Source organism: Castor canadensis, chromosome 11, assembly GCF_047511655.1.
Source record: "Castor canadensis chromosome 11, mCasCan1.hap1v2, whole genome shotgun sequence".
Taxonomy (NCBI): Eukaryota; Metazoa; Chordata; class Mammalia; order Rodentia; family Castoridae; genus Castor; species Castor canadensis.
Window position 1 is genome coordinate 129299059 of NC_133396.1, and position 24440 is coordinate 129323498.

General features: G+C 46.4%; 1 long non-coding RNA gene and 1 other non-coding gene across 2 annotated transcripts; one reads left to right on the forward strand and one right to left on the reverse strand.

Annotated features, from left to right (window-relative positions):
- The first annotated feature begins 1359 nt into the window (after positions 1-1359).
- Positions 1360-14352, forward strand: LOC141414120 (uncharacterized). Its single transcript, XR_012439210.1, has 4 exons — positions 1360-1584; positions 2541-2687; positions 11478-11601; positions 12683-14352. It is a non-coding gene; the product is annotated as an uncharacterized lncRNA (long non-coding RNA).
- Positions 14353-18334: 3982 nt separating this feature from the next.
- On the reverse strand, positions 18335-18441 carry LOC141414264 (U6 spliceosomal RNA). Its single transcript, XR_012439326.1, has one exon. It is a non-coding gene; the product is annotated as a U6 spliceosomal RNA (small nuclear RNA).
- Between the last annotated feature and the right edge of the window lie 5999 nt (positions 18442-24440).

Consider the following 24440-nt stretch of genomic DNA (forward strand, 5'->3'; position numbering starts at 1 on the left):
ATGCTTGCTAAACAGGTGCTCTACCACTTGAGCTACACAGCTAGCCCCTTTTATTAAAGGTAGGCAAATGTCAAACACCAAATGACTGCCCTTTTCCCAATTGTGGGGTCCTTGTGCAGACCCCTTCTAGGGTACAAAGAACCAGCCAGTTTAGATTACCTATGTCTTTTCATGTTGGCATCAATTCCCAACCCTCACAGTGCTGTCTGAGGTACAGAGGGCAGTCTGTGTGCCACAGCCATTGCTGAGGCTTGGACCTGCCTTAACCACAAGTTTGATTTGATGTTTGCCTTGAGATCATTTGTGCACTGATATGTGGGTGTTGGCATGAGGAAGGAGAGTGCTCAGCCACCCAAGAGGACCTAGTCATCCTGCAGAGTAATTAGGAAGAAATGGGAGATGGACAGTGAGGATGAGAGACGCAGACTACGGGATCCTGGGACCTGCAGTACCTGATATCCATCTCCCTAGTTGTTTCACCAACTCCCTGAAAATACAATTGGTGTCGCAGGTGATGTGAACCTCTGTGATATGGAATTCTGTCCAGGCAGTGAGCCTTGCCAGTGCCCTTGGTCATCCTTAGTTAAAGGTAGTCTGGCCTCTGCCTCAAGGAACCCCAGCAGGGAATGTCTAAGGAGGATTGGCACTGTGTCCTTCCCAGTGAGTGGACTGCCTTGACAGATGTGCATGGGTTCAACCCTGGGTTGTTCTGCTTGACTTCATGTGGGTACCTGTGTACCCCCTCACCCCCAGTCCACCCATAGAGAAGATAAGCCTTCTACACGGTCCACGAAAGTTGCTGAAAGTGTATCTTCCCCTATCGATCTGGGGCAGAAACTGCTCAAATTGCAATGCCTGGAAGGAATCAAGTTGGAATTTTAATCTATCCTCCCTCCTCATGGCCAACAGAGGGCAGTAGAGATTGAACTCAAAGACCCATCTGTAGCAGCCATCTTACAATTTAGGACCCTACCAGGATGCCTTATAAAGACAGAGGGTCCAAGAAACAGGATTCCGGAAAACAGGAGTCTTTAGCCTGGGACTATGAACATGTGAAGTAATTTTTTAAAAGTGCTTATGAGCCCTTTAGGCAAGAACATTTAAATCATTTATTCTCAAAGGAGACCCTATTGAGGAAATTGGAACTGTTGTTCTAGGAGCTACCATATCCAGGCACAGTCAGTGTGTTAGGAACAGGTTCTGGCAGTAGCTGAGAGCTAAACAGATGGCCCTTTCTAGCACAGCCCAGGCTCAAGGAGGCTTCTTTAATAATGCACTTGACAAGACCCTGTGCCAGGCAGAGGTGGCAGACTTGTGTTCTCAGAAAAGATAGGGAACCTCCAGGGAGCCAAGCTCTGTTCCTGGTGAGGCCACTGTGCAGAACCCAGCCCAGCCCCCACTGGAAGGGCGGGGCCACACCATTCTCTTGGCCTGGATGTGCCTGCTCTGAAATTCAGTTCTAGCATGTAACTCAGAACATGTCTCAGTCATTTATTTATTCTTTTGAGACAGGATCTCACTCTGTTCAAACTGGCCTTGAACTCAAGATCCTCCTGCCTCGCCTCTCAAGTGCTGGTATTACAGGTAAGCACCACTATATCTGGCTCTTTTTTTTTTTTTTTTTTTTGGTGAGATTAGTGTTTGCACTCAGGGCGTTGCACTTGCAAAGTAGGTGCTCTACCACGTGAGCTACACCTCCAGTCCATTTTGCTCTGGTTGCTTGGAGATTGGGGACTTGCAAACTATTTGCCCAGACTGCCCTTGAACCTTGATCCTCCCGATCTTAGCCTTCCAAGTAGCTAGGATTACAGGTGTGAGCCACTGGTGCCTGGCTCCCTTTTATTTTAAGCACCAGTGAACGTTGGGGTTGTCTGGAGGGTCACCTGTGGCCTGTGGGTTCAGGAGCCTAGTTGGTAGCATCAGTCTAGAGACTGATTTCCTGCATCTGTGAGCCTTGCCTGACCCATCCCCAGGAGGAGTGTCTCAGAGCTCAGGTATCCAAGAGCTCAGGCCCACAGATGTGGACGCCTGCCAAGGCTCTACATGTCTTGATTGTCGTTCTCAGGCGCTGAGTCTTTCCATGTTTCCACCTTCCCCTGATTGCAGTTCTGAGTATAAATGTCTGACAGTCTCTTGCTTGGCTTTTTCCCCTTTATAGTCTTCATAGTCCCAAGAAAACAAGACCCTTGGCCTACTTTATTCTTCTTGATTCCCTGTTACCCAGCTCTGGCACTGGCTTGTATCTTCCTGATTCTGCCCCCTCTGTTCCGTTTTAAGCAACACCAGTCTTCCCTGTATAACTGTTGACTCTTTAGGAGTTTTTCTCCAAATCTGTTCCTGATAGACAACCTCCTGGTTCCTGAAGTACTCAAAGGGCTGGGGTTAAAGAGAGAATTCAATATAGAAGGAAGGGAAAGAGGCTAGACAATTCTGCCCCATTAAAGGATGTAGAACTGTTCACAGCTTTGCCAGTATTTTCCCTCAGGCACCAACGAACTGACATTTCCTTTCTTCCTTTTCTCTGCCTTTTCCCTCTCCAGGCACATGAATTCATGGACAGTTAGTTCAAACCATGAGGAAGACCACCCCTCCTCCCCACCAGGTGCTCCAGACAACAGGAAGGACAATGTTCACTGAGAGCTGGACACCTAACCCCAGCACTGTCTTGTGGTCAGGTATTCCTTAGAGTAAGTCAGTTATAAGGGCGGGAAGCAAGCTAGACAACTTACACGGATAAATCAGCAACAGCCATACTTCTCACGGCCCCCAGGTAGAATAAAATGAAAGTCATCTCTTCTCCTGCCTCCCACAGCCCTTTTTTTTTTTTTTTTGGTACTTTTGAAACAAGCAGGAATAATCATTGCTAAATCCCTGCCTGGGCTTAACCTTACCCACCCCCTACTTCAATTTGTAGATAGGGACTTGCCTGGGTTCCTTTCAAACTTTGGAGACCTAACGGGCTGAGGACAGAGAAGAGAAATTCTTGCCTTGGAAGTTGTGATCTGAAACTGTTGGCACTTGGAGTCTTATCAAGTGCTCTGAGCAGGGCATGAAAAAGCAGAGGTTGTTACTGCAACCAGCAGCAGATGGACTCTGGTTCTGGCCACAATGAGCTCTAAACCTGGATGACTTTTGTCAGGCACCATTGCCCTCCATTTGTAGCTGCTCTAGACACCAGGAACCCATGGGCAGTTGGCTCCGTGGAGTTCTTGGCAGGCAGGATACTGATTCTGGGGAAATTGGCCTAGAACGAGAGGGAAGACCTGTATTAGAAACTTAACAAGGAAAGGTTTCTGGAGCCAGGCATGATGGTATACTCAGGAGGCAAAAGGAAGGTCCCAAGTTCAAAACCACCCTGAGTTATAGGTAGGGAGACCCTGTCTCAAAAACAGCAAAGTTTCTGGCCTGGGGTTGTAGGTCAGTGGAGGAGCTTCTGCTTAGCATGCCTCCCCTCACCCCAACCCACCCCACCCCACCCCCCAGAAAAAGAAAATGCAAGAATGGGTAGGTGGTTACCCGTTAGAATAGCCATCATGAGCAACACCAACAACAACAGGTGTTGGCGAGGATGCGGGGAAAAAGGAACCCTCTTACACTGTCGGTGGGAATGTAGACTAGTACAACCATTCTGGAAAAAAATTTGGAGGCTACTTAAAAAGCTGGACATCGATCTACCATTTGATCCAGCAATACCACTCTTGGGGATATACCCAAAAGACTGTTACTCCAGAGGCACCTGCACACCCATGTTTATTGCGGCACTATTCACAATAGCCAAGTTATGGAAACAGCCAAGATGCCCCAGCACTGACGAATGGATTAAGAAAATGTGGTATCTATACACAATGGAATTTTATGCAGCCATGAAGAAGAACGAAATGTTATCATTCGCTGGTAAATGGATGGAATTGGAGAACATCATTCTGAGTGAGGTTAGCCTGGCCCAAAAGACCAAAAATCGTATGTTCTCCCTCATATGTGGACATTAGATCAAGGGCAAACACAACAAGGGGATTGGACTTTGAGCACATGATAAAAGCGAGAGCACACAAGGGAGGGGTGAGGATAGGTAAGACACCTAAAAATTAGCTAGCATTTGTTGCCCTTAATGCAGAGAAACTAAAGCAGATACCTTAAAAGCAACTGAGGCCAATAGGAAAAGGGGACCAGGAACTAGAGAAAAGGTGAGATCAAAAAGAATTAACCTAGAAGGTAACACACACGCACAGGAAATTAATGTGAGTCAACTCCCTGTATAGCTATCCTTATCTCAACCAGCAAGAACCCTTGTTCCTTCCTATTATGGCTTATACTCTCTCTACAACAAAATTAGAGATAAGGCCAAAATAGTTTCTGCTGGGTATTGAGGGGGGGGAGAGGGAGGGGGCGGAGTGGGTGGTAAGGGAGGGGGTGGGAGCAGGGGGGAGAAATGACCCAAGCCTTGTATGCACATATGAATAAAAAAAAAAAAAGAATGGGTAGGTGGAATAGGAGACCTTGACTGCTTCTTTTTCTCTGTGGTGCAGACTCTCCATAAGCTTTGCCTGGTTTTCAGTGGCTCTTCTCCTGCCCCTGAGCTGCACCTCAGGAGTAGTCTTAGGTTTGAGTGCTCTCGCTGTGCATGTTTGCTTCCTCTTAGGTGCATTTTTACTGTTGCCTGCCTGGATAAAGGTGATGGTGCTAGTCGGCTTCCATTACTATAACAAAATACCTGAGATAATTTATAAAAAGTAAGTTGATTTCTACTTAGTTTTAAACAATGATCATTTGGGTTTTTTTTTTGTTTGTGGTGCTAGGAATCAAAGCTAGGGCCTTATACATGCTAGACAATCACTCTACCACTGAGCTATACCCCCAGTTCAACATGTTGGATTGGCCCATAGCAAGGTGGTACACCACGGCAGGAGTGCATGGCAAAGCAAAGCCACTTACCTCATGGCCAGAAAGCAAGAGAGAAGAAGAGACCAGAATTCTATTCCCCTTTAGGGGACTCATCCCCAATTACCTACTGACCTCTCACTAGAACCCACCTCTCAAAAGTTCTACCCCTTCCCATTAGCACTGTTCTGGCGACCAAGCCTTTAACATATGGCTCTTTGGTGAGGGGACAGTCAAGATCCAAACTAGCAGTGAGAAGCAGGATCTTGGGGTCTGACTTCCTTATGAACACTTTCAACCAGTCTTCTAATCCCAGCTCTACCCTGCTTCCCCAGCTAGAACTTCCCAGGGATTCCAGCTCCTCCACCTTCTGGAGGTTCCAGGATGTGAGTCATCTTGCTTCTTGTAGGCACCAGTGTCCTGCACTAGTCTTTCTGTCTGTAATGTGGAACCCAACCATTGTGTCTGCATCTTTCCTCTTCCTCAAAACTCAGAAGAATTGGTATAGGATGTGTGCAGTGTGCCTACAGAGCACAGGAAGCCCTGGCTTAGCCCAGAGGAGGCTTCCAGGAGGATTGGCTCTTGAACCAGATACCGAAGATGGGCAGGGTGTTGAAGGCAGTGACTGGCATAGGGAAAGGTATGGAAAACATGAACACATTATATTCAGGTGACCTTGAGTAGTTTGTAGTTAAAACTTGGGATGGATGAAGGAGAAGCTAGAGAAAGATGTACAGAGCTGAATGATTGGTTTTGGATTTTTTTTTTTAAAGACAGAATCTTACTATGTAGTCACGCCTGGCCTCAAACTCATGAGCATCCTGCCTGAGCTTCCTAAGTGCTGGGGTTATAGGTGTGTACCACCACAACCAACTGAATTTCTTTTTCAAACATTCCTTGAGCGACTGCTATGCCATGAATTATTATAGATGTTAGGGAGCCAATGGGGGATCAAAAGAATTCAAACTTTTATACAAAGTCTTTAGTGGCTTTCAAGTGTCTGCATTTAAGGATAACCTGTCCTTAAAGTAGTTGGTTCTCATTCTGGGGCAATTTTGCCCTCCAGGGGACATCTGACAATATTTAGAGATACTTTTGTTATTGGAACTGCTGTGAGGGTGTTGATGTAACACATAGAGACCAGTGATGCCATTCAGTGTCCTATAAAGCACAAGAAAGGCCCCTACAACAAAATTCCCTCACTCCAAAATGTCAGCAGTGCTAAGATTGAGAAGCCTGGTCTTAATTAGTTGCTTACAGTTGCAAGACACAATACAGTAGGAATCAAGGTGAAAACTAATGCTCAGACCTGTGCAGTGAGGGGAAGAAGGCAAGAGTGAAATGCTTGGGATTCCACCACGTAGTGGTCAGTTGACATGGCACATGGACAGAAGAGTTGTAGGTGATGGTTTTGGATAGCATGGGATTTTCTCCTGCCCGTGTTTTCCATTTGAATTGGGAGATGAGTTTAGTTTTGACTTTGTATTAGTCTGCAAGGGCTGCTGTGACAACACCACCAACTAGGTGACCTAAACAGCAGACAATATTCCTCACAGTTCTAGAGGCTAGAAGTTCTAAGATGAAGGTGTTGGCAGAACGGGTTCCTCTCTCTTTGGTTTGGAGATAGCTGCCTTCTCCCTGTGTCTGCCATATGAGTTCTTCCTCTGTACCTGTCTGTTCTGATTTTCTCTTATAAGGACACAAGTCATGAGTTAGGACCTATCTACCCATATGAGCTCATTTTACCTTAGCTCTTAAAAGGCCCTGTTTCCAAATAGTCATATTCTCTGGGGGCATTCTGGGAGTCAGGTCTTCAACATATGAATGTAGTAGGAGAGGAGGGAGCCAATTCACAATTCAGCCCCTAACAGACATGTTAAGATTGAAGTGGCTGGAGTTTGGCTTGGTGGCTCATGCCTGTAATCCTAGCTATTCAGGAGACTGAGCTTGGGAAGATCGAGGTTCTAGGCCAGCCTAGGCAAAAAGTCCACAATACCCCATCTCAACAGAAAAAAACTGGGCATGGTGGTGCATGCCTGTCATACCAGGTAGGGTGGGAAGAGTAAATAGGATCAGGATCCAGGCTGGCCTGGACAAAAAGCACAACCCCATCTCCAAAATAACCCAAGCAAAAATGACTGGAGGCGTAGCTCAAGCAGTGTTGCACCTGCTATACCTGAGTTCAAACCCCAGTAATGCCTAAAGAAATAAAAGACTGAGGTGACTGAATACTGACCCACCCATGGTGGATACATGACAATACTGCTCTACCACCTGGGAAGTCAGGCCCTTAGAGCTTAGGGACAGGATGGGGTCACCTGTGGAGAGTACAAAGGGCAGAGGAGACACCTCAAAGTGCAACTGTCCACTGGGTGTAGAGACCCACCAGCTCAAGAGAGGAGAAGAGAACCAAGAGGGATTGGAGGGAGGGCAGGGGGTGTAGTGTGTAGTTCAGTGGAATGCTTGCCCAGGGTGTACACAGCCCTGGATTTGATTCCCCAGCCCTGCCCCCTCCCCCAAAAAGTGTTTAGGGCTCAATATTAGAATCAAATGCAGCAGCAACAGAGGCAAATGGGCCTTGTATAGATCCAGTTGGAGGCTGGGAGTTGGCATTCTTTTTACTTCCCTCTGAAGTAAATTCACGTGAGAGACAAAGTGGTGAGACACTACTCATGACTTCACCTTTCCTCCAGTGGAATGGAAAGAAGCATCTGAAGAGAGAGCCTGCCAGGCTACGTGGCGTCTCCATCAAGCAACATCCATTTCCTCACCCTCTTCCTGAGCCCTGGTAGAGCCCTGGGATCCCCAACATGGGCACTTCCAATGAATTCCCAGCATTGGGGCATGAAATCTACTTGCCATTTGAACCTAAGCTTATGAAGAGGAAGCTATGTGAACAAATCCTGCTATAATGTGACCTGTGAATGGGAATGTGAGTCAAGTCCAGAAGCAGAGCAGACGGTGGGCTATTGACAATTGACCTTGAAGGCTGAACAGTTGGCTAGGCAGACCAGGAAGGAACAAGATAGGGGCCAGCATACCGTCTCAGAACTACACCTAGTTTCCTGACGCTGAGGCTCAAGTGCATGACAGAGTGGTAGGCTCTGTGTCCATGAAACAGACATCTCCTGACCCAAGCTAAAGAGAGAGAAGAGAGGGCTGCCCTGGCAGGTGAGGGCAGGGTGTGTGTTTTAATCACATCCCGCAGAGTGGTGGCCCCTGGTGCTATTAGGCAAGCAGATAGTACTGGAGTGCTGAGTTATGGTCAGAGAAAGACGGTGACCACCTAAGACCTGAGGGTCTGGTAATTAAAGTCCAAGGCCTCTGACCATGTTGAGGAGGGCTGTTGATGCTACATCAAGCTTGGACATGAACACCTATTTGGAAGGATTTGGGAGGACTCTTGGCTGAGGTGGCAGTGTGGGGTTTTTCCACTCACAGGAAAAGTGAGGAAGCCAGCAGGGTGCGTGTGGTTTCTTCTCCCCCATCTCCTCCCCAGTCTTGAGGAAGAAAGACAGTGCATTATAGCAGCCCATGGGCAAATAGGTGACCCTCCCCTCCCACACAGAGAGGGGTGGAGACCTGGTCAAATAATGCTCTCCTCTGGATGTCTTCCTTGTTTGTGAATTGAAGGACTTGGACTAGATCTTTAGTTAAGAATACCCCTATGTCTCTATGGACTAGCATACAGAAACCAGGCAGCTAGGAAGAAATTGAAGGATGAGGTTATCTGAGCTATAGGCATTACATACATACCCTTCTTGCTGATCTCCTGGAGTATGGTTTTTACCCCATCAAGTCTAGGCAGGTTCTCAGAGGATTGTGGCTGCCTCTTCTGGGAGGGGCTGCTCCCAAGCTGTCAGAAAGGCAGTGGGGAAACCTCCTAAAGGATTTCATGCAGCAACAACTAAAGGAGAAGCAGCAGATCCTGGCCCAATTTGATCATCTTGTTCTAGAGTATTCTGTAGTCTTCACTTCTGATGTCTGGGCCCCTTGAAATGGACTCTACTAACCCCACACACCAGCCATATCCAATTGCTGTGTTTAAGGCTCTGCAGAGGTGTGGAAATCCAGAGTGTGGATTTCCATTTTTCTGCCTTTAGCTCCTAGCTCATAATTAAGAGCACAGATTCTGAAGCCAGAATACCTGGATTTGAATACCAGCCATGCCACTTAATAACGATGGCCTGGACCATGTTCGTGGGTCCCACTTTCCTGATCTATAAAACGAGTCTAGAAACAGTGCCTCCTCTGGGTTATGAGGAGCAAAAACTACACAGTGTGTAGACGAGTTCTGGGACTCATTAGTGTTAGTGATTCTCGGCGGAGATGGTAACCACTACAAAAGAGGAAAGGGGCTTTATGTATTTAAGCACTTTCTCTTCCATCGCTGTTCTCCATATAACAATCCTCTGTTCTTCTTCTGCGTAATCAGTTCTTTGTGCTTCTCTGCAGCTCTTCTTTTTTCCCAAAATTAAGCTCTTTTGAAGACACCCATTCTCAATGGTTAATTATTCCAGCTTTCCCCTTAGCCAAGGCCTCTCACTACTTGTGTTTCTCCCCTTACCCCCCGAGGTTCCAGTGTTCTGGAGCCCGCACAGCCAGCTCTCTGCGTCTGAGCTCTGGCTGGAAGCCCACCTGCACAATGCGTTCCTCAGTACTCTCTGCCCCTCCCCTGCTTGCTCAAAGCCCCAGCTTCTCACCCATGCACTCAGAAGCTTCTAGGTAGGTCAGAGGGGGCCATTCATTATGTACAGACACAGCTTTGTCCTCATTCCCAGCCACTCAGCCAGCAGTGAGACCCAAGTATTTTATCTGAGCTCCAACAAGGCTTCCAGCAGAAGGAATCAAGCAGTAATTAGGAAGGCCCAGACTTGTCATAGTCATCCCCCGCCATATTACAAACCACGCCACAACAGAGTGCCTTAAAGCAGCCACCATTTATTTACTCATGACTCTGTAACTTGGGCAGGGCCTGGGGGTGGCTCACTCTGTGGGGTTGGTTGGGACCCAATGTGGCTGTACCCACATCTGAGGCCTTGGCAAGAATGACTGGGAACCTGGAGGAGAGGGTTCCCTTTCTTCCTTCCCAGTCTCATCCCCCTGGGCTTTTGAACTTTGTATGACAAACAGCTTCCAGAGAATGAAAATAAACTGTAAGACTTCTTAAACCTAGGAGCTCAGGTTCATTGAGAGGTGCTATGGGTTGAATTGAGTGTCCCCCAAAGTCGTCTACTGAAGTCCCAAAAACCCAGTGCCTCAGATTGGCGCCCTTCATCATTTCAGATATTACTAATATGAGGTCCTACTGGGACAGGGTGGGTCTCAAATCCAGGATGACTGATGTCCTTATAAAAGAGAGAAATTGGGGACTGGCAGGGTGGTTCAAGTAGTAGCAAGAGCAAAGCCCTGAGTTCAAATTCCAGTATGCCCCAAAAAGGAGAAATTGGAAATACACATGCACACAGGGAAGATGCCATGTGAAGACTGAGCTGTGCTGTCAGGTGCTAGGCAAAAGGCCTGGGACTGGACCTTCAGAGGGAACAGCCCTGCCAACAGCTCAGACTTTGAACCTTCAGAACTGCAAGACAATAAATTTCTGTTTTAAGTCACTCACCTGGGGTATAGTACTTTGTTACAAGAACTCTAGTAAACTAACACAGGGAAAATTAAGTCTACCTTTTTTTGGGGGTGGGGAGTAGGTGAGACAGGGTCTCTCATTGTAGCCCAAGCTGGCCTTGAACTCTTGACCCTCCTGCCTCAGTGTCCTGCTTCTGGGATCACAGGCTTGTGCCATCAAACCTGGCTCAAGTCCCCCTCTTGATGATGGGAAGGGTGACATGCCTGCACAGAGAGGAGGAATCATGACCATCTTTTGGACCATCCACCACAAGGTTGCCTGAGTATAGACAGGACAGCAGGCGACCCTGCCAAGATCCTGATGGGAAACTACTTAACTTTCCCTTTTTCCAGGATACAAAGGACAGTCACATATCCTATTCATTTTCCCGTTCAAGACTTATGCCTCCCTAAGAGTTCTTCAGCCTGCACCAGAATCCTCTAAAGATATCGTAACCTGAAATTACTGGTCCTGCCCCAAGTTTCTGACTGGGGCAGAGTGAAGCCTGAGAATGTGTGTTCTAGCAGTCCCCAGTGATGCTGGCTGAGACCACCTTGAGGATCTCAACAGTGGGTCTCAGCTCTGCCTGCATGGTAGATTCGGGGGAGCTTTTAGCAAATACTAACGCCTTGGCTCTACCCTACAGCTGCTGTGCGAGGATGTGCCCAAGCTTTTTCTTTTCCTTTTCAATCTTTCTAAGTGAAGCAAATGTGCAGCTGGAGTTGAGAACTACTGCCCTGGGGGTCCCAGACACCTGAAGAAACTGCATTCAAATGTGTTGGTGCATACTTAAAAGAAAATTGTTCCTCAGTCTGACACACAAGGCCCAAATGTAACTCTTAACCAAAACAAAGAAAAAATTGTTCCCTAACTTCGTGAGGTTAAGAAATTTGAAATTGAGTTCACTGACTTGGGTTCCCGTCACCTCTTTTGAACAGTTTGTAATTGCCTTTTCCTTTCTTTCTTTCTTTTTTGGCAGTGCTGGGAATCAAACCCAGGGTCTTTCGTGTGTGAGGAAAGCACTCTACCACTGAGCTACATCCCTGTCATTGCTTCTTATCCCATCATCCCTGTGACTTACAGAGATACTGGCCAAGAAGGAGGTGAATACTCTTTCCTCAGGAGGGAGAGGGGGATCCCTCAAGTGCCTGCATCCCTGTCTCAGGCACAGTCTTGTCTTGGAATCTAGATAATCTCAACCTTCCAAGCACCTATCCTTCCCCAGCCTCAAAGGAACAGAGCAAGCATGGCCACTGGGAAAAAGGCTGGGGCAGCAGCTGTGTGGGAGCTTATTCAAGTTCACACAGCTTAACAGTAGTGCGAGTGTTTCCCCCGCCTTCCAGACTTCAATTACACCTCAAAGGTAAGAAGAAGTAAATCCTGTTGCACTGAGCTGTCCACAGAAGGCAAGGGAAGTGCTTAGCACAGCGTCTGACACAGATGGTAATTTATGTACCTCATGATTTCAGCCATTTTGCACAGTAGTATCCCTAGGTGGCAGGTGAGGAAACTGGTGCAGAACTTTATCCAGGTAGGACAATGCACAGCTGGATCTGAAACGCGAGGGGCTGCCCTTTGGTTAACAGGGAGGAAGGGGGACCGGACACAGGAGGTTTGCTGATAGGCGAAGACAATCCACAGAACAGCCCAAACCTGAAACTAAGGTGACATGGTAAACAGGCCCAGTTTTGGAGTCATGGGAATCTGGAGGGAAGATGCAAGTGACGGGAATTTCTTTTGACAGTACTGAGGTTTGAACTCCGGGTCTTATGCTTGGTAGGCAGACCCTCTACCACTTGAGCCACTCCACCAGCCCTTTTTTGTGTTGGATATTTTCTTTTTTTGTTTGCTTGTTTTTGTCTTTTTATTTATTTTTCTGGTGGGATATTTTCGAGATAGGGTCTCGAGAACTATTTGCTTGGGCTGGTTTCGAACCGAGATCCTCCTGATTTCTGTCTCCTGAGTAGCTAAGATTACAAAGCATGTAGCACCAGCACCCAGCTGGAATTTTTAGTTTTGACGGACAGGGAAAGCCAGAAGGGCTCTCCAGATTCTTTTGGTAGTGCTTAGCTGAGTGGGGTGGGGCAGTGAAGGATCCGCAGCTGACTCAAACTTCAGGCTAAGGGGAGTGGATGAAGAAATGGGTGGAGCTGTCTCTGACTCAGTTGCTTTTTCTTTCAACAGGTTAAATGCCTACTGTGTGTCCTGTCCTCTGCGAGACCTTGGGAATACAGTGATGGACAACATGGATGGGCATGGGTGCTATCCACAGGAAGGACACATTCGGGGACTGAGGAGAGGGTTTACGAAGCTTAACAGTGCGTGCAAAGCAGAAGATGCAAAAAGTTCAAAAAGAGCAAGTAACAGGCCCTGGCCTGGTGTGGGTGGTTGAGGAAGGCTTCTCCAAAGACGCTTCACTGAAGCTGAGGATGAGCGGTTAGCCAGATGAGGCATCTCAAACCAGGGAACAGCACAGGCAAAAGACCCAGGGCAGGCATAAGCTCAGGCCTGCAGAGAGAGCTTCAAGAACCGTGTGGCTCAGCCAGAGGCCATGAGGTTAGTGAGATAGCCATAAGCTGTGTTAAAAAATGTATTTTCCCCAACAGCTATGAGGAAGCCACCAAAGGACTTTAAACTGGCTAACATCATGACCTAATGTGATGTATTTCTTGCCTTACCGTTCTAGAGCCCTCAAACATTAATCTCGTTTGATTGCCACAAGAACCCCATAGAGATATTATATCTGTCTTATGGATAAGAACTTTTTGAGTTCTAGAGGGCCCACCCTTTTTCTCTCCTACCAGTGGTGCATCCATGCCCACATAGACTTTGAGAAGGTGGGTGCTCCCTGTAGGAGACCCTGGAAGCCTGGCTTTCTCTCTCTGTCCTGTCTCCTAACCCTCTTGGTGATATATTTCTCCTCAGATGCCCCTGGCTCCTAAAGTAGCCCAACCAGAAAAGGGAGAATCATGGTCTGAGGCCTTTCAGTGGGAAAAATCTGCCACTCCCCATCCACCTGGGGCAGGGCTGACAACAGTGGAGATGCCCTGCCTGCCTGGGCCTGTCTGAGGCTTCCTCTCTAGCCCCAATAAGCAGGGTTCCCCAGCCAGCCCAGAGCCTATAACTGAGTGTGCAGTTGCCCTGGAGCCCTAGGGATCAGGATCAGCCCCTGCATCAGCAGGGGAAAGGAAAAGCCCCAGAGTGCTGGGCTGACAACTGTGGTCCTGCAGTACAAGAGGTGGGGGTGGAAGAGAGTGCCACACTTGAGGAACACAAGGCTGCCGGGCACCGGTGGCTCACACCTATAATCCTAGTTACTCAGGAGGCAGAAATCTGGAGGATCACAGTTCAAAGCCGCCCGGGGAAATAGTTTGTGAGACCCTATCTCAAAAACACCCATCACAAAGAAAAGGGCTGGTGGAGTAGCTCAAGGTGTAGGCCCTGAGTTCAAGCCTTAGTACCGAAAAAAAATAAAAAGAGCACAGGGCTGGGCACTTGAGCCGATGCCCTCTGAGGGTCTACTGTCTTCCTTTTATGTAGGGTTTCCTTTCATTCATATGCTAACTTTGAGTGATAGGAGGAACCCTTGTTTTATGGATAGGGAAACTGGCTTGAAGGGGTTAAATAACATTTTAAGGTCTTCCAGCTAGTTAATAGAGCTGGGATTAAAACCCAGGTTTGAGTGACCCCAGAGCTTTGGTTCTTTCCACTGAACCTCAGTAACCAGAGAAGAGCTTACCCACTCCCCCACGAACCTCAGGGCTTCATGGAGGAAAAGACATTAGCACTGAGACCCTCCTTTCAGGAGCAGGAACTCAAAGGTTTGAATGAATGAAAAACCTGGAAGGAAAAGGGTTCCAAAGGGAGACTCTGTCAAAAAAAAAAAAAGAAAGAAAGAAAAAGAAAAGAAGGAGAGGAGAGAAGGAAAGGGGAAAAAGAAAAGGGTTATGGCTGGGTCTTAGGAGGTAGTGGTAGGGCGTGGGGTCTCAGTTGTCTCCATCAGTCACATGGGCTTCCCATCTCTAAGGATGGACTCTCAGGGCTGCTCCAGTCTCACCAGGGAAGCCTATGCCACCTGGCCTTTGTTGGCAGGAACTGGCTACCAAGAGACACAAATGCCATTCTCCTAAAAGGCAGTTCAGGAGAACATGAAGCACTTGCTGTTGGTAAAGGACAGATGTGGTCAGCACAAAGAGAAAGAGGTCAGCAGAGACAACAGCTACTGGACCAAGCTGAGAGGATCTCTGGAAGCTATGGGGATGCAGGAGGAGGAGAGTAAAATTGCTGATTGCAGAGAGAACACCCAACCCCCCACACACATCAGCCTGAGACCAAACTCAGCCTTTCCTTTGGATGAAAGAAAGCCATGTCCCAAGAAAAGCAGGTCTGGGGACAGGCTGGGTGAGGTGAGGGTGATCGGGATGTTGGAGTGTGTCAGATCTGCTGGGCTGAGAAGGCCAGCACAGGTGGGGTTGGAGGATAGGGATCACGGCCAGTGGAAGGACCAAGCACTGCTGGCAGCTTGGTGGTGACTTCCAAGAGGTTTTTCCGAAGCCACCTCCCTCAGCTGGAGGGAGCCTCCTGGTCATGCTTTACCTGTGGTTGCTGGAGGTAATGCAGCAGGAGATCTTGACCTCAGGCAGGATCTAGGTTGTAGCAATCTGTGCTACCTAGGTGGAATCCAGGTAACCTGTTTCACAGAAATATTTACATATTGTACATGGAGGGTTTGTCAGTGCTAGTATGGTGGTGCACATCTGTAATCCCAGCACTCAGGTGAGGAGGAAGATCATAAGTTTGACGCCAGCCTGGGCTACATAGCAAGATCCTCAAAAAAAGAGAGCCTTTCTTGGCTTCTTGTGATGTCAATTCTAAAGACTCCCCATGGGGTAGGGGTGGAGCTCAACAGTGGAGTACTTGCCTAGCACATGTGAGGACCCAAGTTCAAACCCCAGCACTTAAAAAGACTCCCCATGATTTCCTTACTCACCCTCCTCTTACCACGTTATATCTCACCCCACCTCTATGTGTGAACATATAAGTACATGTACACACCCCCACCCCATATTTGAGCTAAATCAGGCATCCCAAGAATGTAACGAAAGATTTTGAGTGTGACCATGACCTTTCCCCAAATTAGACTAAGCTCCATGTGCCCCCAGCAAAAGAGATCTTACTATAGTTCTTCATTTCCTTTAAGAGGGAAAAGGATTAAGTCTCCTAATATCTTGGTGGCACCAAAAGAATGGTACCCTCTGCCTTTCATTCCTTTTTATCTCCCCTATATCACTCATACAGGCTAAAATAAAATGGCTTCACAATTCTAGTTTTATCATTAACTAAATGATAAAACTTTTCCTTTTGATCAGCTTTTTCCTTTTGTGGCATTTTCTTCCCAGAGGTTGATGGAGCTAATCATGAGACTGCCGACCTGGTTAGCTTTAACCACCAGCCTCACACAGCTCACATGGTTCCCGTGCTTTTCACAAATATCTCTTGATCCATCTGCCCTTGCCCAAGGCAACACAGCAGGGCAAAGCTGGTACAGTATTGAGGCATCCCCTTGGGTCGTAGCCCAGCTCCACCTGACCCTTTGCTGAGGTGTACTGTCCATTCATGATGGACTTTCATTCTTCTCAGGCTCACTGAGTGGTTCAAAGTCATTTTCAAGTAGTTCTGTACACTAACATTGTGTGTCCAAGAGAATGACCCATGCAGAGTGTAAGCCTTCCAGGGGAAATGAACATCAGAAACCTTCATGAAAACAGCTCCAGGGAGAGCGTCAGGACGATAAGGGTTCTTCCCCAACACAAGTGTGACCTCTTTGTCATCAAAGATGGAATGGGACAGCCCATGATGGAAGTGGAACAGTCTGTAGACAATTAGGTCTTCCTGGACCAGGAAAGGATGGAAATGGAGGACCACCAACTGTCAATGGATTTCTTCTTGGGGAAGAAGAGGAGGAAAAATGGGTCAGAAGTGGAAGGAAGGGCCCTGCTGTGGAAGACTTTGGCAAGAAGTCCATGTTAGAGAACTCCAGTGGTATCTGTGGATTGGGCTTCATGGTGGTCACCTTTGAAAGAATGTGGGTGACAAGGTTGGGGGCACAAAAGACATTGCCATCTATTAATGGGAAATGAGTAGAGAGCTTTGTGACAAAGTTCATGAGAAAAGCATGATCTGTGCTCTGCTTGGAATAGAACTCACCATGATAGGTCTCGTCTGGGTGCCATGCACAGTAGGGTAGACATTGGATGGAGTGTGGATCTATACCAACTTCCTGCAAAGAGCTGTGCATTGTAGAGGCCTGAAATATGGGCAGTGGTTTCTCTGAACCAGGTGAAAGTCATGATCTGCCAGGTTTGGCTCTGGGCATGGCTCCAGTGGTAAAGCATTCACCCAGCACACGCAAGGATCTAGGGTTTCAATCCCCAGTACCACTACCACCAAAAACAATCTGCCAGGCAGACCACTATGAGCCATTTCTTCTCAACCATAGAGGAAGCATAGCACAGAGAAACCGATGTGTTCAAGTGGTCACTTCAGTCAAGACACTTTGGAGATTCCCACTGTCAGCCATGCTAAGAAGAGAATAGGGACAGTTGTCAGCAGACAGTGGTAGTGAAGGTTGTTAAAAGGATTGGGGGAGCTGGGCGTGGTGGCACAACCCAGAAATCTCAGTGCTGAGGCAGGGGGATGACTAGTTTGAGGCCAGCCTGGACTATGTGGTGAGACCTTGTCTCACAAAAAAAAAAAAAAAAAAAGGAAAAACACCCCAAATACATTAAGGGTGGGGCTGCTATTTAGGACCTCCTCTCCCCTCTCTCCTTTTTCCCATCTATTCTTTCTTTTGGCAGAGGGGATGTTTACTTGCTACTCAGTGTGGTCCTCAATCCAGCCTCTGAAGCCTCATGTACAAGCTTAGCAGATATACAGAATCTCAACCCCTTCTTCAGAATCTATATTTGAACAACATCACCAGGTGTCTGTGCACACACTAGAGATGAGAATACTAGGCTAGGAGGTGCTAAGTCTCTGTGGGTTCCTCTGAGTCTTTGAACCTCAAATCTTGAGGCATGTGGTTTAAGTGCTCAACAAATGTTAGCTATTATTATTACAGTTCTGTTTGTTTTTACGCAGCTCATCTTTCTACAGGTCTCCTTTGAAGAAGGTATATTAGCAAAAGGACTTTCCCTAGAAGTCAGGAGCCCAAAGGCTTTTGTTTTTGCGGTGCTGGGGATCAAACCTGGGATTTCACACACATTAAGCAGGTTCTCTACCACTGAGCTATATCCCTAGCCCAGGAGATCAAGGTTTTTGCCCCAGTTCTGTCACTAACTGAATCTTGAGCAAGTCCCTTTACTCCTGAGTTTAGTTTGAAATCCACAAAGCTGAGGGAGATGGACTATGTGACCCTAACACCCCCTTCCCACCCAAATGGTCTCCAATCCAGTGACTGCACCTTCTTATAACGACTCCAGCAATTCCACCACCTTCTTTCTGGTTAAGCGTTTTATTTACGTATTCTTTAAATTCCTCTACCTAAACATGCATGCGGACAATCTGAACCACAACTCCTTTCTTTTTAATACTTCACTTAATTTCTTTCCTTTTCATTTAAATGATGTAAAGCTACATAATCACCCATTCCTAAGATCTCAATCAGAATTGCAGACTCAAATATTAAGTTACATAAACTAAGGAGAGTCACGCTCCCTGTTTATCCAATATGAACATGCACAGTCTTGCAGATAAAAGTAAATATAATAATGTCCAAAGATGTTTTTAATATGCAATTAACATATTGATTTCACCTTCTTTTTATTTATTTATTTATTTATTATGGAATGCTTCACGAATTTGCGTGTCATCCTTGCACAGGTGCCATGCTAATCTTCTCTGTATCGTTCCAATTTTAGTATATGTGCTGCCGAAGCGAGCACTCACCTTCTTTTTAAAGACACAGTCTCACTATGTAGCCCAGGGTGCTCATTATGAAACTCAGTCTGGCCTCAAACTCTGAATCCTCCCACATCTGCCTCCCAAGTGCTAGGATTACAGGTGTATGCCACCACACCTGGCTGATTCTACCTTCTTGTAACAACTAACTTTATCTTTCCCTCCTTCTTCCTCATACCCCTGGTGTGCAAATATCTTACCAAAAGGGCAGAGAATTGTCTGCCAGATTCAGATATTCCTGGTCATAGTTCTGTCTTTTTTCCTTCCCTTTTCTTCTTCCTAGCTAGCTTACCTCTCTTGATGCCCTACTTTCTCTGGCATAGTCCATCCTTCCTTCTCATTGTCACTCTTTCTTCTCTTTTGTTTTTTTCCAAATATTTGAAGGTGATGGTCTGCCATCTTGTAACTGGCCTCCTGGAGCATTGAGAAAGCCAAAATATGTCCCTCCTTTCATAAAAGAATAGCATTTGTCTCCTGGTGGCTTCCCATAAGCTCCAGGGAAAGAGGTAGAGTGAGTCACTTTCCCAAGAGTAAGCCTAACACATTCTCAGGATAACCATTGATTGGCCAATGGATCCAGGGGGTCAATTGAGATTCATTATCTCCCTTACCTTAGAAAATATGAACAATTCAACTTCTTTCTAAGTTTTTTATTATTTTTTTTGAAACAGGTTTTGCTAGGTAGCTCAGGGTAGCCTTAAATTCACTATGTATCTGAGGCTGGCCTAGAACTTGTCATTTTCCTACCTCCACCTCCTGAGTGCTGGGATTATAGATATGTACCACCTCACTGGCTAAATGCAGCTTCTTTGTGGACTAATTGGTCCAGGTCCATACCCCAATTTCCCTTAGAGCTTCCTGTTCTTAGATGGGAAAGTACAGAAAGAGGGAAAGCCCAGGTGCTTTAAGAAATCTGCCTGTCCTTATCATTCTCACCCTACACCACCAATTCCCAACCTAGAGCAAGGGTTGCTACCTGGCCTTTAATAGTCACCATATTTTGGCCATCTTCAGTTTCCTTGAGGAAACTTGTGATAGGCCACATGAATTTGATGCCCATTGAGGTTACAAAGCAGTGCCTGGCAAACGCTGCATGGTTTCTGCGTCAGGATACTGTTCCTATAGTAAGATGTCAACACACCTGTAATCTCAGCACTCAGGAGGCTGAGACAGGAAGATCGTGAGTTCAAGTCCAGCCTGGGCTACATAATCAAGATCCTGTCTCAAAAAAAAAAAAAAAGTCAGTGAGTCAACATGTAGCACTTTCCCTTCCCAGAACCTCTCTTCTGACCCTCATTCTCCCCCACAATAGTCTATTCTCCATCATGATCGCTGTTAACTTATGTCCAAATGCACCCTTTTATCTGATCTAGGAACTTGATGGAATATAGCCTATGCCCTGCCTAAAGAAGGAAGGTCACCTCTTCTGTGATTGATACTGGATCGCTGATCCCAAGTTTGTGTCCTGGCAAGTCAGTGATTGAAGACGCTGGACTACCAGTTAAGAGAAAAGCAAGCACAAGGTTTGTTGAAAAGACAGCAAACTCCCAGTATGGGAGTTGCTTATGGAAAGCTAAGTCATAGAATAGGAGGAGTCTAAGTAGTGATATAGACTTCTGCCTGGCTTAGGTCCAACTATTCTATCTTGAATAGTGAGTGGTTGGCGCCTAGTCAACTTCCTGCCGAACCTGGCCACCTGGTGGACCCCCTCCTTATCAAACAGAACATTCTGAGAAGATCTGGTTAGCTTGTCCTGGCCTTGGGGTCCACCACCCACATCTTGCAGCTGCATTCTGTTGTAGCAAAAGGCCTGTTATTTCTCTGAGAAGCCTGTTGTTTCTCATGCCCTTTCAGATGTCCACTTTTAAAATTCTCCCTCATCCAAAATCATCTGTTCCCCCCACATGATGACATCTGCTGCCCTTGCTTCACAGGTCTGTTTAGAGAGTCAACTTTCCCAGAGTTTCTCCTCCTCAAAATGATGAGGGTGGCTGGGGCTGTAGTAATGTGGCCAGTTTGTCTTAGAAAAAAGACTGTCATTGTGCCCTATCCCACTTTTAAAAACAAAAGTCAAGCCGGGTGCCCATGACTCATGCCTGTAATCCTAGCAGAGATCAGGAGTATCCTGGTTCTAAGCCAGCCCCAGGCAAATAGTTCACGAGACCCTATCTCAAATATACCCAATACAAAACACAAAAACGTCAAACTATTAACATAGCTAAAATTAAAGTGATAAGTTTTATGCCAAATTGGTGTCTTTCTTGCTTTTTATTTTTGGCAGTAGTGGGATTTGAACTCAGGCCCAGTGCTTGCCAGGGAGGCACTCTACCACTTGAGCCATGCCCCCAGGCCTTTTTGCTTTAGTTATTTTTCAGATAAAGTTTCATGCTTTTTGCCCTGCTTTGCCTTGGATTGCAGTCCTTCTACCTCATCTAGCTGGGATTATAGGCATGAGCCGCCACGCCCGATACTTTCTTGCTGTTTAGGTAGAAGATATCCTTAATTTATTATAGTCTTTAACTTATTCACAGACTCTGATTTATTGTTCAGTAAAACACTCTTTTCATGAGTGTTGTGTTGTTGGAATCCAGGCTGGCTCAGCCTTAAAAGTGCTTGTGTGCAGCCCTCTTCCTCCATGAGTGTCTTTTCACAAGACAGAATGTGATTCTCTGATTGTTCCTAGATTCTCAGAGGAAAGGCCTTGCACTTGCTCCATTCTTTCCCTTCATGCTCAGTACACAAACAGAAAGAGGTTGTAGCCAGTGATTTCTGTGCTCGGGAGGCCACTCCATCTCTTCTATTTTCAGGGATGTCTTTCATGTCAGAAGTTTGGTAGTGCTAATGTGTGTAGCATATATGTATACACACACACACACACATATATGTATGTCATTAAAAAGGCCCGGCAACAGTGGTTCACTCCTGTAGTCCTACCTACTTGGGAGGCTGAGATTGGGAGGATCTCAGTTTGAGGCCAGACAGGGCAAATAGTTCACAAGACCCCCATCTCCAAATAACCAAAGCAAAATGGACTGCAAGTATGACTCAAGCAGTAGAGAGGTGCTTTGTAAGTGCAAAGACCCCAGTGCAAACCACAGTCCCACCAAAAAAGAATGATAAAAAATAATGTTTATGCATGGTAATAAGGTTTTACAGATTAAACTTTTCTTGCCTGGCCTCCTTAAGCAAATCTTTCATGTCATTCAGGTGCTTTAGGTGCAAATCTCTATGTAAGAGAAATAGACTTCTCTAGACCATAAATGCATGGATGGATACACAGAATGAAAGGCTTTACAGATGCAGTTTAAGAGCTTCACCATCGCAGACACAGCTGTGTCCCTTCTGTCCCTCCTGTGTCACTGTCACACAGAAGGCCTGCTTTCATTCAGCAATTTGACAGGCTTCTAGAAGAGGTAGGAGAAGAGGGTCTGAGGATCAGTCACTCAAGAGATAACGAACAAGCCAGATGCTGGTGGCTCACACTTGTAATCCTAGTTACTTAGGAGGCAGAGATCAGAAGGGTCACAGTTCGAAGCCAGCCTGGGCAAATAGTTCCATGAGACCCTATCTTTAAAAAAACTTATCACAAAAAAGGGCTGGCAGAGTGGCTCAAGGTGAAGGCCTGGAGTTCAAACCCCAGTACCACCAAAATAAATAAAAAAGAAAGAAAGAAAGAAAAAAGAAGTAATGAATAGATAAGGCCAGGCACAGTAATGTGAGGTCTCCAGTTTCCTCCCCTTGAGCTCTGTCCCCTCTGTCATGTTCCTGTGTCCTAGCCACCACGCTCCTAGCATCAGAGGTATGTGTTTGATAGGTGCGTGCTTTACAACCAGTAGCTAGAATCATCATTCACCCTAAAGCCTAGTATGTTTTAATAGAAAGTAGATCCAAGAACAGCCAATGCCACCCCCACTGCATCCTGGCTTCCTTGTACCTCTGCCTCATCCTCTCCTTCCCTTCTGCTGCTCCCACTGAGATCCATGTGGGTCCCTTTTGCCACTCCCTCTCAACCTTCTCAAGTTCTTCTCCCTTGCCTTTCTCCTCTTTCTCTTCAGAATGATCCCTTCTCCCTCTCTACTAGACCATTTCCATCATTATGGAAAGCAAATCTATTATCACCCAGTGGAAAAAAGGAAAAAAGCAAAATGCCTCCCTGCATTCACATTTCAAGTTCTGTCCAGCAACTCTGTCAAGCAAAAGCCCCTGAAAATGACTTTATTGTCCGGCCCACTTCACACCCTCATTCACCCTACTCAGCGCCTTTGGCTTTGACCCTGTTGATCACTGCTTCCCGCTGGAGCCCTTTTCTTCTCTGACACCACTCTTACCACACTGACCATTCCTTCCCAGCTTCCTTTCCTGGCTCATCCTCTTCCCAGCCCATCAGTGTCCCAAGGCTCTGTGCTTTGCTCTCTTTTCCTATATACTGTCCCTGGGTGATTTTACCCAAGTCCCATATACATGACAGTGTAGACATGTGTGTGTGTGTGTGTGTGTGTGTGTGCGTGTGCGCATGTGTGTGATAACTCCCACATCTTATCTCCAGTCCTGACTCCTATCTGGACCCACCCTGAGCTCCAGGTTATCTGACTTTTCAACATCTCCATTTGGATGAATAAGACACATCTCAAATTTGACAGGAACAGAATAGAAATATAGACTCCCCCTACCTCCCAAGTCATTTTTTCCCCTAGCTTTCCCTCTCAGTAAACAGTACCACCACTTACCCAGTGACTGGGGAAAGAAAGGCCAGTAGCCATCTTTGAAGCCTCTCTCCTTGCACTACACATTTAACTTAGTCTTCTTACCATTTCCTCCACATTTCATCCAGAGCACAATGGCTCTGCCTTAACTCTTGCAACCACCTTCTCCTGGGCCTCTCATCTCCGCCTTGTTCTCCTGCAGTCTGTCCTCCACATGGCCGTCAGAGAGACCTTTGAAAATTAGAGATCAAATGATGTCCTTTCCTTCTACCATTCTCCAATAGCTTCCCACTACAAGTAGAATGACATCCAAAGCCCTGACCATGGCCTGCAAGGGCCCATGGGATTGTCAGTCTGTTTGACTTCTCCCTTCTCTTTCCAGCCTCAGAGGCCTTGTGTTGCTTGAGGAGGGTGTCCTTTGGACATACCAAGCTCTTTCTTTCTTTCTTTCTTTCTTTCTTTCTTTCTTTCTTTCTTTCTTTCTTTCTTTTTCTTTCTTTCTTTCCTTTCTTCCTTTCTTCCTTCCTTCTCTCTCTCTCTCTCTCTGTCTCTCTTTCTTTCAATCCTTCCTTCTTTTTTGGGGGGGTACTGGGGTTTGAACTCAGGGTCTATACCTTGAGCCATTCCACCAGCCCTTTTTTGTAGTGGGTTTTTTCAAGATAGGGTCTTGAGAACTATTTGCCCAGGCTGGCTTTGAACCACGATTCTCCTGATTTCTGCCTCCTGAGTAGCTGGGATTACAGGCGTGAGCCACCCACACCCAGCTCCCCCAAATATTTCTATACAAAATAATCCACTTAAGGCCAGCCTAAGTGAATACAATGTACTCTTAATTTATAAATGGGCCGCCCTCGATATATAAAGTGTATAGGCATGCATACTATACATACAAAGTAAAAAATTCAAAAAGAGATGGAAAGGATTCAGATAGAAAGTCATGATAACTAGCGAGGCAATGTGAATGGTTCAAAGAATTTTAGTTTTGGTAAATATTTGTCAGAAAATTATCCCAGTTATGAGAATAATAAATTTTCATCTTAATAATATGGTAGAAGTTTCCACTTAAACTTTCAGTAAGGCTGGGTGCCATTTTTTTTTTTTTTTTTTGCAGGGGAAGGAGTGGGGCTGAGGCTTGAATTTAGGGCTTTAGTGCTTGCAAAGCAGGCATTTTATCACTTGAGCCACACTTCCAGTTCATTTTGCTCTGGTTATTTTGGAGGTGGGGTCTAGAGAACTATTTGACCTGGCTGGCCTCAAACTGAGAGCCTCCCCATCTCAGC